Source organism: Panthera tigris, chromosome B3 (assembly GCF_018350195.1).
Source record: "Panthera tigris isolate Pti1 chromosome B3, P.tigris_Pti1_mat1.1, whole genome shotgun sequence".
In the NCBI taxonomy this organism is placed as follows: Eukaryota; Metazoa; Chordata; class Mammalia; order Carnivora; family Felidae; genus Panthera; species Panthera tigris.
The window spans coordinates 23,086,763-23,100,230 of record NC_056665.1 but is presented as its reverse complement, the minus strand read 5'-3'; the positions used below and the strand labels follow the sequence as shown (position 1 = coordinate 23,100,230).

The 13,468-nt window shown below is 31.1% G+C and overlaps 1 long non-coding RNA gene across 1 annotated transcript in view; it reads right to left on the bottom strand.

Moving 5' to 3' along the window:
- Positions 1-13,468, bottom strand: part of LOC122239201 — a 96,791-nt gene that overhangs the window by 33,625 nt on the left and 49,698 nt on the right. Inside the window, exon 3 of the long non-coding RNA XR_006218156.1 lies at positions 2,101-2,249. This is a non-coding gene — a long non-coding RNA (uncharacterized LOC122239201). The remainder of the gene's footprint in view (positions 1-2,100; positions 2,250-13,468) is intronic.

Genomic DNA, 13,468 nt, shown 5'->3' with positions numbered 1-13,468 from the left:
TTGTACTTACAGTATGGTTTATTAGAGTGAAAGGAAACATTAAAATCAGAAAAAGGGGTGAAGTCCAAAAGAACCCAGATTCAAGCTTTCAGTTGTCCTCTCCCAGTGGAGTCACATGATATACTTAATTCTCCTAGCAACAATGTGTGATAATATATGTAAAATGTTGTCAACATGAAAAGTTCAACTGAACCTTGGTGTCCAGAGTTTCTCTTGAAGGTCACTCACATAGGCATGCAGCTCCTGCATGACTAACCACGACTACTCAAACTCCAGCCCCCCAGAGTAAAATAAGGTAGTCACCATAAAACACATTTTTTAATGTAAACTGTCTAATTAAACTGGTTCTATGGGAGCCAGGGCCTCCATAAAAACAAACAAACAAACAAACAAACAAACAAACAAACAAACACCACTCTTATCAGGCAGAGTATCCCAAGGGCTTAAAGAGATCATCTCCCAGAACCAGGCCAGGGGCCAGTCCTGAAGAGAAGTATTGAAAATATCTAGTTCTGAACAGCCCAGAACTACTGGGTTAGCCTTTTCTTGCTTATACTCTTTAACTGATTTTGTGAAAATCTTATTATCTTGATACAAAAACCAAAATTTACAGAAATATAAAAGCAAAGAACATTGCAGTTCAATTTTCCTCATGAACGTAGATGCAAAAATATACAACAAAAGATTAGAAATGGAGGTGGGTGGGGGAATAAGTTAAATAGGTGATGGGAATTAAGGAGTGCATTTGTGATGAGCCCTGGGTGATATATGAAAGTATTGAATCACTATATTGTACACCTGAAACTAATATTACACTGGATGTTAATTAACTGGAATTTAAATAAAAACTTGAAAAATATATATTAATAAATTGAACCTAGAAATATTTAAAATGTCTAATACATAAGGACTAAGTAAAATTTATCCTGAAATGTAACCTTGATTGCACACATACCAATCAATCAATGTAATTTACCATGTAAATACAATAAATGAGAAAAATTATATAATTATCTCAGTAGATACAGGGAATTCATATGACTAATCAGACTCATTTATGATAAAACTTGTAAAAAATCTAGGAATAGAAGAGAATTTCCTCAACCTGATAAAAAACATGTTTGAAAAACCTACAGATAAGCATCATACTTAATAGAGACAAATTATGTGTTTTCTGCTTAAGATGAGAAATATAGCAAGGATGTCCTCTCTTACCACTAGTTAACATTACATTCTTGGCCCTACTCACTGAAATCAAGCAGGAAAAATAAAATCTGTATAGATTATAATTTAATAGGCAAAGCTTCCTTTTTTATGTAGATGAAATGTTTATCTCTGTGGATGACCTTTTAAGGAATCTGCAAAAACTACTAGATAGTTTAGCAAGGTTGCAAGATAAAAAAATATACAAATATTAATTTTATTTGTATACAACAATTGAAAAACTGAAAAGTATAATTTAAAATAGCATATAGAATGACATTAATGTATCTTTTAAAAATTTAATAATAAATTTAACAAAATATGTGCAAGAATTCTACATTGAAATCTACAATTCATTGCTAGGATATATTCAAGATAAATAAGTTAATGAATTTGAAGACACAATTTTACTAAGATATCAAGTCTCTGAAATAGATCTATAGTTTCAGCATAGTCCAAAATAAATCCTCGTAGTTTCTTTTTGGGGGAGGAAACTTTTAAGCTATTTCTAAAAATCTACAGGAAAGTACTAATTTATATGAAATAGCTAAACATATTTGAAAAAGATAAACTATAAAGCCACAATAATTGAGTTTTTTTATTTGCCTAAGGAAGATATAGATTTTAATAGATCAGAAGAATACATCCAGCAATAGAGCCACACACATATGGTCAACTAATTTTTGACAAAAGTGCCAAGTTAACTCAATAGGGTAAAAATAATCCTTCAAACAAGTTGTTCTATAAAAACAGCAACAGATAAACCTCAAATGTTTTCTTCCACTATACACAAGGGACATAAATCCTAGTCCTAAATGTAAGAAATAAAACTATAAAATTTGGAGAAGTCAGAGAAATAAATCAACAGACAGGAAAAAAAATACTATGTAACATTACCTCACCCTCAATGTCCACCAGTAAATCAAACCCAGAAGGGGCCCCACAGCTTGAAGGTCATACATGCCTAGAGCTTTCAGATTCCTGGCAGACCTTTACTGCACAGTGCTGCTCCTTCTCACATTCCATCAGCTTGGGCCCACTTTAACCTAGAAATGAAATTTTCACAAATGGACTTTGATAACGGATTTCTTGGGAGATTCTCAGTTTTATTTATTTATTTTTATTTTTCTTTATTGTTTTTTTGGGGGGCTTTCTGTGTATCAATTTATTATCGATCTCATTAGAGATCAAACCCACAAATCTTTTTGAGATAACATCTTTTTTTTAATATATGAAATTTATTGTCAAATTGGTTTCCATTAAACACCCAGTGCTCATTCCACCAGGTGCCCTCAATACCCATCACCCACCCTCCGCTCCCTACCACCCCCCCATCAACCCTCAGTTTGTTCTCAGTCAGTTTTAAATCAAATAGTGTCGACCCCAAAAGATATGTCCAAGGTCACCTGTGAATGTGACCTTATTTGGAAATAGGGTTTTTGCAGATGTAATTGAGTTAAAGATTTGGTGTAAAATAATCTTGGATTTAGGGTGGTGCCTAAATGCAATTACTGGCATACTTACATGAGAAAGGTGAAATGATATTTAAGACACAGAACACACAGAGAAGGCAATGTGAAGATTGAAGCAGAGATTGGAGGGCTGGAGTTAAAAACCAAGGAAAGCAAGGACTGCTGGCAACAAACTAAAATTTCAGAGAGTGGCAAGAGAGGATTCTACCACAGAATTTCTGGAAGGAAACCACCCTGCCTACATTTTGATTTGGGCTTTTGATCTACAGAAACATGAGAAGATAAATTTCTGTTCTTTTTGCAAAGTTTGTTGTAATTTTCTATAGCAACCCTAAAAATTAATATGCCCAATAAATTTATTATATGGATTTCCTGAAAACTCCTAACCTTATAAAGAGTTCTTAGCATTGTCAAATTCCAACCTCTTTTCCATTATATGTCTCAACCCATGTTTAATAAGATTGTGTTTGATGTTAGGTTTGATAAGTTCTTTATACATATTTTGGATACTAACCCTTTATCAGATGTCATTTGGAAATATTTTCTCATATTCTACAGTTGACTTATAGTTTTCTTGATTGTTTTCTTTGATGTGCAAAGGCTTTTTATTTTGATGAAGTCTCAATAATTTATTTTTGCTTTTGTTCCCCTTGTCCAGGAGACATATCCAGTAAGAATTTGTTATGACTGATCTCAAAGAGGTTACTGTCTGTGTTCTTCTCTAGGATTTTAATGGCTTCCTGTCTCAACTTTCAGCCTTCAATCCATTTTGAATATATTTTTGTGTATTGTGTAAGAAAGTGGTCCAGTTTCATTCTTTGTATGTTGCTGCCCAGTTTTCCCTTATGATCATTTCAATAAATGCAGAAAAAGCATTTGACAAAGTACAACATCTATCCATTATAAAAACCCTCAACAAAGTAGGTTTTGAGGGAACACACTTGAACATAATAAAAGCCATATATGAAAAAACCACAGCTAATATCACCCTCAATGGGGAAAAAGTGAGAGCTTTTCCTCTGTGGTCATAAATAAAGGAGGGATATCCTTTCTCACCACTGTAATTTAACATAGTACTGGAAGCCCTAGCTTCAGCAATCAGACAACAAAAAGAAATAAAAGGCATTCAAATCATCCAAGAAGAAGTAAAAATTTTACTATTTGTAGATGACATGATAGTCTATATAGGAAATCCTAAAGACCACCAAAAAATTGTTAGAACTGATACATAATCCAGTAAAGTTGCAGGATAAAAAATCAGTGTACAGAAATCTGTTGCATTTTGTATACCTATGATAAAGCAGCAGAAAGATAAAGAATCAACCCCACTTACAATTACACCAGAAACCATAAGATACCCAGGAATAAACATAACCAAAGAGGTAAAACACCTATACTCTACACTACCCAAAGCAATCTACACATTAAATGCAATCCCTATCAAAATACTGCCAGCATTTTTCACAGGGTTAGAACAAACAATTCTAAAATTGGCATAGTTTCCTTTTTTTTTTTAACCTGTTTCCCTGAGTGCTACTTGAACATAATTTATAATTTAATTTTAAATTACCTACAGTGCTTTGAGTATACCTATTTGAATACTGTTTTTACCACAATCTGGTGGTATTATTATTTTACCAACTTAAATGAAGTGTATAAACTTTTCTTCTTTTTACATCCCTCTGAACTCCATCATTTATAATATAATTAAATTAAATATTCCTTTATCTACATTTAGAACTCTATCAAAATGTTATAATTTTTTACTTCAACCATCACACACAACTTAAGAGATTCAATAGAAGGAAAGTCTATTTTATTTACTCATGTTTTTCTTACCCTTATTTCTTCCTTCATGATGTTCCATATTCCTTCCCTCATTTTTTATTTTCTATTTATAAAACTTTATTCAGCCATTCATTTACTGTACATCTAATGGTGATGAATTATCTTATTTTTCCTTCATCTTAAATGTCTTGATTTCCCCTTCATTGATGAAATATATTTTTAGGACATATAAAGTTCTAGGTTGGCAGTCTTTTTCTTTCAGAATTTGACAAATGCTATGGCACTTCCTTCAGTTCCCCACAGTTTCGGTTGAGATTTCGACTCTTACTCAAACTCATCCTCTTCTATAGCTAAGATAGCTTTCTCACTGTCTGCTTTCATGTTTTCTTTGTATTTAGTTTTCTGCAGTTTGTCTGTGATGTAACTTAGTGTTCATTTCCTTCTTCATCCTGGAGTTCATTCAGCTTCTTGAATATTTATGTTTATGTCTTTTGCCAGATTTAGGGAGTTTTCTGTTATTATTTCTTTCTTCAGTCCTGCTCTCTTTCTCCTCTCCTTCTGGAATCCTAAAATATAAAATATAGGTCTTTTATTATACTTCCACAGGTCCCTGAGGTTCAGTTTATTTGATTTTATTCCATTCCATTATATTATATTATATTATATTATATTATATTATATTATATTATATTAATTTATTTTTTAGTCTATTTGCTCCCTATTGTTCTGATTAGGTAATTTCTATTACTCTGTCATCAACTTCACTGATTTTTCTCTCTATTTTCTCAATTCATCTGTTGAACTCATCTTGTCCTTGCTGTGTTTTACAATTTTTCTAAGTTCATTTATTATTATTTGCTAAGTTATAAGTAGTTCCCATAAGATTTTCTATGTACATGATCATATCTGTAAATAAAGACAATTTTCTTTCTTTATAATATATAATATATATTCTTTAATATATATTCTTTAGAATATATATTCTATATTATATATAGAATATATATTCTTTAGAATATATATATTATATATTTAGAATATATATTAGTATTGTATATTTAGAATATATATTATTTAGATATATATTTATATATTTAGAATATATATTAATATTATATATTATATTTCTATATTTATATATAAATTAATTATCATTTATTATAATTAAATTATTATATACTTTATATATAATTTATAATATATATTATTATAATTAAATATAATATATATTTATATATTTAGAATATATATTATTATTTTTAATTTTTAATATATATTAGATATTATATATTTATAATATATATATAATATATATTATATATATTATATATTCTTTAGAATATATAATATATATATTATTCTGACCTTGTTGCACTATCTAGAACCTCCAGTATAATGTTAAATAGAAAAGGTCAAAGTGGAAATCCTTGTCATATTACCAAAACTAGGAAGAAAGCATTCAGTCTTTTATCATTAGGTATAATTTAAGATACAGGTTTGTCTTACATGACTTTTATCAGTTTTAGTAAGTTATTTTCTACTCCTTATTTGATGAGAGTTTTATGCATGGATTTAAAATTTTGCCAAATGATCTTTTCATATCTCTTGAGATTGTTATATAATGGTTCTCCTTTATTCTATAAATATGGCAAATTATATTGATTAACTTTTCTTTATACTGATTGACTGTTTAACATTAAAACTAACTTGCAAAATTTTTACCAGGTCATTTTTTTTTTTTTTTTACATTCTGCACACATTGCCAGATTTAATATGATAATATTTTATTAAGAATTTTTTTAATGTAGGGGCGCCTGGATGGCTCAGTCGGTTAAGCATCTGACTTCGGCTCAGGTCTGACTTCCGCTCAGGTCATGATCTGGCAGTTCATGGGTTCGAGCCCCAGGTCGAGCTCTGTGCTGACAGCTTGGAGCCTGGAGTCTGCTTCAGATTCTGTGTCTCCTTCTCTCTCTGTTCCTCCCCTGCTCACGCTCTGTTTCTCTCTCTCAAAAATAAATAAAGATTTAAAAAAATTAAAGAAAATATTTTTTTACTGTTTACTTATTTTTCAGAGAGAGAGAGAGAGAGAGGAGAGGGGAAGAGAGAGCGGGAAACACAGAATCTGAAGCAGGCTCCAGGGTGTGAGCTGCCAGCACAGAGCCTAATGCAGGGTTCAAACTCATGGACTGGACCATAAGATCATAACCTGAGCTGAAGTCGGACACTCAACCGACTGAGCCACCCAGGTGCCCCTTATTAAGAATTTTTATATCTACATTCATGAGGAAATTAGTCTTTGCTTGTAATATCCTTCTTTGATTATGTTACCAAGGAAATCCTAGTATGAAAAGATACACTGAAAAAAAGTTTTCTATTTAGTTTTCAATTAAAGTTTTGGTAGAATTGATATAATATTTTTCTTTTTTTTAAAGTTTATTTATTTATTTTGAGAGGGGGGGTAAGACAGAGAGAGAATCCCAAGCAGACTCCACACTGTCAGTGCAGAGATCAACGTGGGGCTCAAACTCACAAACTGCAAGATCACGATCTGAGCTGAAACCAAGAGTAGGATGCTTAACCAACTGAACCACCCAGGCGCCCCAATATAATACTTTTCTCATACTTTATAAAATTCATCAGTGAAGTTATCTGGCTGGGGCATTTTTTTCTTAGTGGCAAGGTTTTCAATTACAAATCTTTTAGAAAGATCTATAAAATTGAGAAGTTTACCAATAAGAAAATCATAAAAAGAAGACACAAATTAGTAATTTCAGAAAGTAAAAGTTAGTATATTATCAAACACCCTGCAAATAAAAAAAGGATAGTACATTAATATTTTGAAATTACATGTTATATAAATTCAGCAACTTAGATGAAATGTACAAATTCCCTGTTGTATTAGCATCAATAGGAAAATAGTGCAGCTAACATGTCCAGTGGCTTATCAACTATCTAATCAGGGAAAATGCCAAAATTCCTTTGTGTAGGCACCATCTAACTTCACTACTGCTTTTTCTCTGGGCATTCTTTAAGGTAAGAGGTGACTCCCTTATCTTTCTTGTAGAGAAATGATGGTACACAGTATTCATACACCCACTTCCTCAAAAGGGGCAATTCTTTCTCTCTCCCTGTCTGACCCTCATACTGAATGGTGAGTGGGCATATTGGAGTGGTAGAAAAATATCTCTCAATTCACTGGGGAACATAATGCTATTTGTTCCCTGAAATAAAACATGAGTCATTTAGGTCACTTTCTCTTCAACTTTATGCTTGAACCAAGATTACTTGAACAAAAGAAGAAAAGAAAAATCTCATTTGTTCTCCAACACCGTCTTACTTCTTTAAAATCACAGAGCTGTGGTGATCAAGACAGTATAGTACTGGCACAAAAATGGACACATAGATCATAGAAAACCCAAAAATAAACTCATAACTATATGGTCAATTAACCTTTGACAAAGCAGCAAAGAGTATCCAATGGGTAAAAGACTGTCAACCAAGAGTTCTATATTCAACATAATTATTCTTTAAAATGGGAAAGAAATTAAGACCTTCCTAGATCAAACAAACACCACCAACCATCAACAACAACAAAAATTAAGAAGAGTTATTATTAATAAACCTGATCTACCATAAATACTAAATGGTTTCCAGGAAGTCAAACTAAGAGGACATTAGACAGTAATTCAAATCCATACGACAAAATAAAGAGCTCCAATAAAGTTATTACCTTGAGAATAGAAGACAAATAAATGTATTTGTTGTCTGTAAATATTTTTTTCTCCTAACTAAAAAGGCAACCTAATAAAATTATAAATCTGTATTGATGGAATTAAAAAGTATAAAATTGTAATTTGTAAGTTAATAATAGTATGAAATATGGGAAGGTAACAGAGCTATAAAGGAGCAAAATGCTTATATACCATTGAAATTAAGTTGTATTAACCTATGCTATATTGTCATAAATTAAGCTGTTAGCTGTAATCCTCAAGGCAACCACTAAGAACATAACTTAAAATGTATAATAAAAAATGGCAAGGTAATTAAAATGATACGCTAGAAAGTATCTACTTAATACAAAATAAATTTTACAACTTTAAGGAGGAATAAAGGAAGAAAAACAGAAATAAGACATAAAACAATACATTAGCAATTGTAAATCATACATGATCAATAATATCATGAAATGTAAATTAATTAGAAACTCAAAATAAGGGGTAGGTAGTGGAGGAATGAATACAAAAATAAGTATATGCTCTCTATAAGAGACATAGTTTAGATTCAAAGACATAAATGAATTGGGTTGAAAGTCAAAAGGTGGAAAAAGATATACCAATGAAAATGTATCCAAAAACAGAGCTAGAGTTCTAATATATAACTAATATTTGAGGAAACAGTCTTTAAGATGAAACTTGTACTAGAGAAAAATAAGGCTATTTATAACAGTTAATTCATCATAATAACAAAAAAACATATATTCATATAACAACAGAGCCCCAAAATACATGAAACAAAAAACAAAACAGACAACAACAACAAAAAAGGTCTGAGATTAAAGGGAGGATTAGATGATCCAATAATAGTATTTGGAGATACCAATATCTCACTTTCAGTAATGGAAAGAAAAATAAATGAGAGACAATACGGAGATAGAACACTTGGAAAACACTACAAACGAACCAGACATAACAGATACACAGAGCACCCCACCCAGTAATGGAAGAATATGCACTCTTCTCAAGGACGCAGGAAACATTCACCAATGTAGACCACCTTTGGGATGATGAAACACAACTTAATAAATTTAAAAGAAAGAAATTATGAGGATATTTACTCAGATCAAAATGGAATCAAATTAGAAATCCAGAAAAGACTATGTGTTAGTTCACAAAACAATTTTAATATATTTATTGAATTCCAAATGATTGAAATCATACAAAGTATGCAACCAAAATGGAATGAAATTAGAAGTCAGTTACATAAGGGAATTTTGAAAGTCACAAACATTTTACGGTTAAGCAACACATTCCTAAATAATGTATGTGTAACGGAAGAAAATAAAATGAAAATCACAAAATACTTAGAGATAAATTAAAATGAAAACACATCATACCAAAACTTAGGGATGCAATAAAATAGCGTTTAGGAGAAAATATATACCAATATGTACTTTTATATATTTATTTTTTAAAGTCTATTTATTTACTTTGAGAGAGATGAGGAGAGAGAGGAAAGGACAGAGAGAATGGGTGAAAGAGAGAATCCCAAGTGGGCTTCACGTTGTCAGCACAGAGCCCAAAACAGGACTCAAGCCCATGGAGCTGTGAGATCATGACCTGAGCCGAAATTGAATTGGATGTTAACCGACTGAACCACCCAGGCATCCCCTAATATGTACCTTTAAATGACTATTTAAAAATGGAAAAAGATCTCAAATTAATACCTTTTTTTGCTTAATTTTACCTATTGCTTTCCTATTTTATGTTTATTTCCAGTTTAATTTTTATAATATCCTGTCTTCACTTTATTTTCAATAATAATTTTAAAACAACTCAATGGGAAAAGGATAGTTTTTTCAACAATTTGCCTGAAGTCAATTGGATATCCAGATGCAAGAGAATGAAGTTGGACCCATATCTTATATAAAAGTAAGTAAATAAATAAACTGAAATTTATGAAAGATTGAATGTGAAAGCTAAAACAACAATAGAGAAAGCCATTAGGAAAAAGACACAGATGTCAATCTTCAAAACCTTACATTAGGCCAGGTCATATGTGGTCATAGGTCAAATATGACAGAACATGCACAAGCAACATATTACAAAAAAGCATAAATTGAACTTCATCAAAATTAAAACCCTCTGTTATTCAAAGTACACTATCAAAAAGTAAAATGACAATCCAAAGAATGGAAATAAATATTTTCAAATAATATATCAGTTAAGAGTCTATTAACAAAAATACAAAGAATTCTTACAAATCAAAAATAAAAAAGACAACTGGGTTGAAAATGATCAAAGGATTTGAATAGACATTTTTCCAAAGAAAATATACAAAAGGTCAACAAGCATATGAAAACATACTCAATATTATTAGTCATCAAGGGCATATATAAAAACCATGATGAAATACCACTTCATGCCCACTAGAATGGCTATAATAAAAAAGACAATAGCAAGCGTTTACAAATAGAGTTGACACTTGAACAACACAGATTTGAATTGCATGAATCCACTTATACGTGGATTTTCTTCAATAAATATATTGGAAAAACTTTTAGAAATATGTAAAAAAATATTTAAAAAACCTAGCAAATTGTGTAGCCTAGAAACATAAAAAAAAAATAAAGAAAAGGTATGTCATGAAGACAAAATTTATGTAGATACTAGTTTATTTTATCACTCACTACCATAAAATATATACAAATCAATCATAAAATGTTAAAAATTATCAAAACACAAATACACAAAAACTTACAGACCATACATAGCACCATTCATAGTTGAGAGAAATGTAAACAAATGTAAAGATGAAGTATTAAGTCATAACTGTATGAAAATAACTGTAGTAAATTTTTTCACTGGATTATTTGATTTTGGGGTGTTAGTTTTATAAGTGCTTTATATATTTTAGATCCTAACCCTTTATCAGATATGTTATTTGCAAATATCTTCTCCCATTTCGTAGGTTGCCTTTTGGTTTTATTAATTGTTTCTTTGTGCAGAAGCTTTTAATTTTGATGAAATCCCACCTGTTTATTTTTGCTTAGGTTTGCCTTGCCTCAGGAGATATACCTAGAAAGAAGTTGCTATGGCCCATGTCAAAGAGGTTACTGCCTGTATTTTCCTCTAGGATTTGATGGTTTCCTGTCTCCCATTTAGGTCTTTAATCCATTTTGAATTTGTTTTTGTGTAAATGTAATAAAGTTGTCCCGTTTAATTATTTTGCATGTTGCTGTCCAAGTGTTCCCAAACCATTTTTTGAAGACACTGTCTTTTTCCCATTGACTAGGCTTTCCTGCTTTGTTGAAGATTAATTGACTATATAGCTCATTTCTGGCATTTATATTCTGTTCTATTGATACACGTGTCTATTTCTCTGCTAGTACCATACTCTTGATTGCTACCCCTTTGTAATAAAACTTGAAGTCTGGAATTGTGATTCCTCCATCTTTGCTTTTCTTTTGCAAGGTTGTTTTGGCTATTCAGGGTCTTTTGTGGTTCCATACAAATTTTTGGATTGTTTGTTCTAGCTCTGTGAAAAACAATGATGCCGGATATTTTGATAGGAATTGCATTAAATGTGTAGATCGCTTTGGGTGTATACACATTTTAACAATATTTTTCTTCTGATCCATCAGCATGGAATTTCTTTCCATTTCTTTGTGTCTCATTCAACTACTTTCAACAGTGTTTTATAATTTTTAGGATACAGGTCTTTTACCCCTTTGGTTAGGTTTATTCCTAGGTATATTGTGGGTTTTGGTGCAACTGTAAATGGGATAGATTCCTCAGTTTCTCTTTTTGCTGCTTCATTATTGCTGTATAGAAATACAACATATTTCTGCACATTGATTTTCTATCCTGGAACTTTACTGGCTTTGTTAAGCAGTTCTAGATGTTTTGTGGTGGAGTCCTTAGGGTTTTCTATACATAGTATCATGTCATCTTCAAATAGTGTAATTTTTACTTCTTCCTAGCTGATTTGGATGTCTTTTATTTCTTTTTGTTGTCTTATTGCTGTGCCTAGGACTTCCAGTGCTATGTGGTATAATACTGTCTTGTTTCTGAAAGGAGAAGAAAATGTCTCAGCTTTTTTTCCCTATTGAGGATGATATTAGCTATTGGTGTTTTGTATATGGCCTTTATTATGTTGTGGTATGTTCCCTCTAAACCTATTTTGTTGAGGGTTTTTATCATGAATGGTCATTTTACTTTATAAAATGCTTTTTCTGTATATATTGAGAGGAGCAAATGATTCTTAATTATTTATTTTATTAATATGCTGTATTATGTGGATTGATTTGTGAATATTGAACCACCCTTGAAACTCAGAGCTAAATCCCACTTGATCGTGGTGAATATTTTTAAATATATTGTTGGATTCAGTTTGCTAGTATTTTATTGAGCATTTTTGCATCTATGTTCATCAGGGATATTTCTTCTAGTTCTCTCTATTAATGGAATCTTTATGTAGTTTTGGTATAAGGCTAATGCTAGTTTCATGTAATAAATTTGAAGGTTTTCTTTTCTATTTTTTAGAATAATTGGAGAAAAATGTTTCAACTCTTTTTTAAATGTTTGGTAGAATTTTCCTGTGAAGCCATCTGGCTCTGGACTTTTTTTTGTTGGGAGATTTTTGATTACTGATTCATTTTCTGCCCTGGTTATCAGTCTGTTCAAGTTTTCTATTTCTTCCTCTTTCAGTTTTGGTAGTTTATGTGCTTCTAGAAACGTATCCATTTTTTTCCAGATTGTCCAACTTGTTGACATTTTTTCATAATATTTTCTTATAATTGTATTTCTTTGGTGTTGATTTTTATTTCTACCTGGGTAGAGGTTTATCAATTTTATTATTTCTTTCAAAGAACCATCTTCTCGTTTCATTGATCTGTTATATATATATTTAGTTTTTATATCATTTGCTTATGCTCTAATCTTTACCTTTCCTCTTTTCTGATTGCTTTAGGCTTCATTTGTTTTCCTTTTCTAACTTCTTTAGGTGTGAGCTTAGGTTGTTCATTTGGGATTTTTCTTGCTTCTTAAGGTAGTTCTGTATTGGTACATACTTCTCTGTTAGAACCACTTTGTTGCATCCCAGAGGTTTGGGATTGTTGTGGTTTCATTTTCATTTGTTGCATGAATTTTTTTATTTCTTATTTGATTTCCTGGTTAACCCATTTATTGTTTGTAGCATGGTGCTTAACCTACATGTATTTTTGGTCTTTACATATTTTTTCTTGTGCTCCGCTTCTAGTTTCACAATGTTGTAGTCAGAAAAGTTGT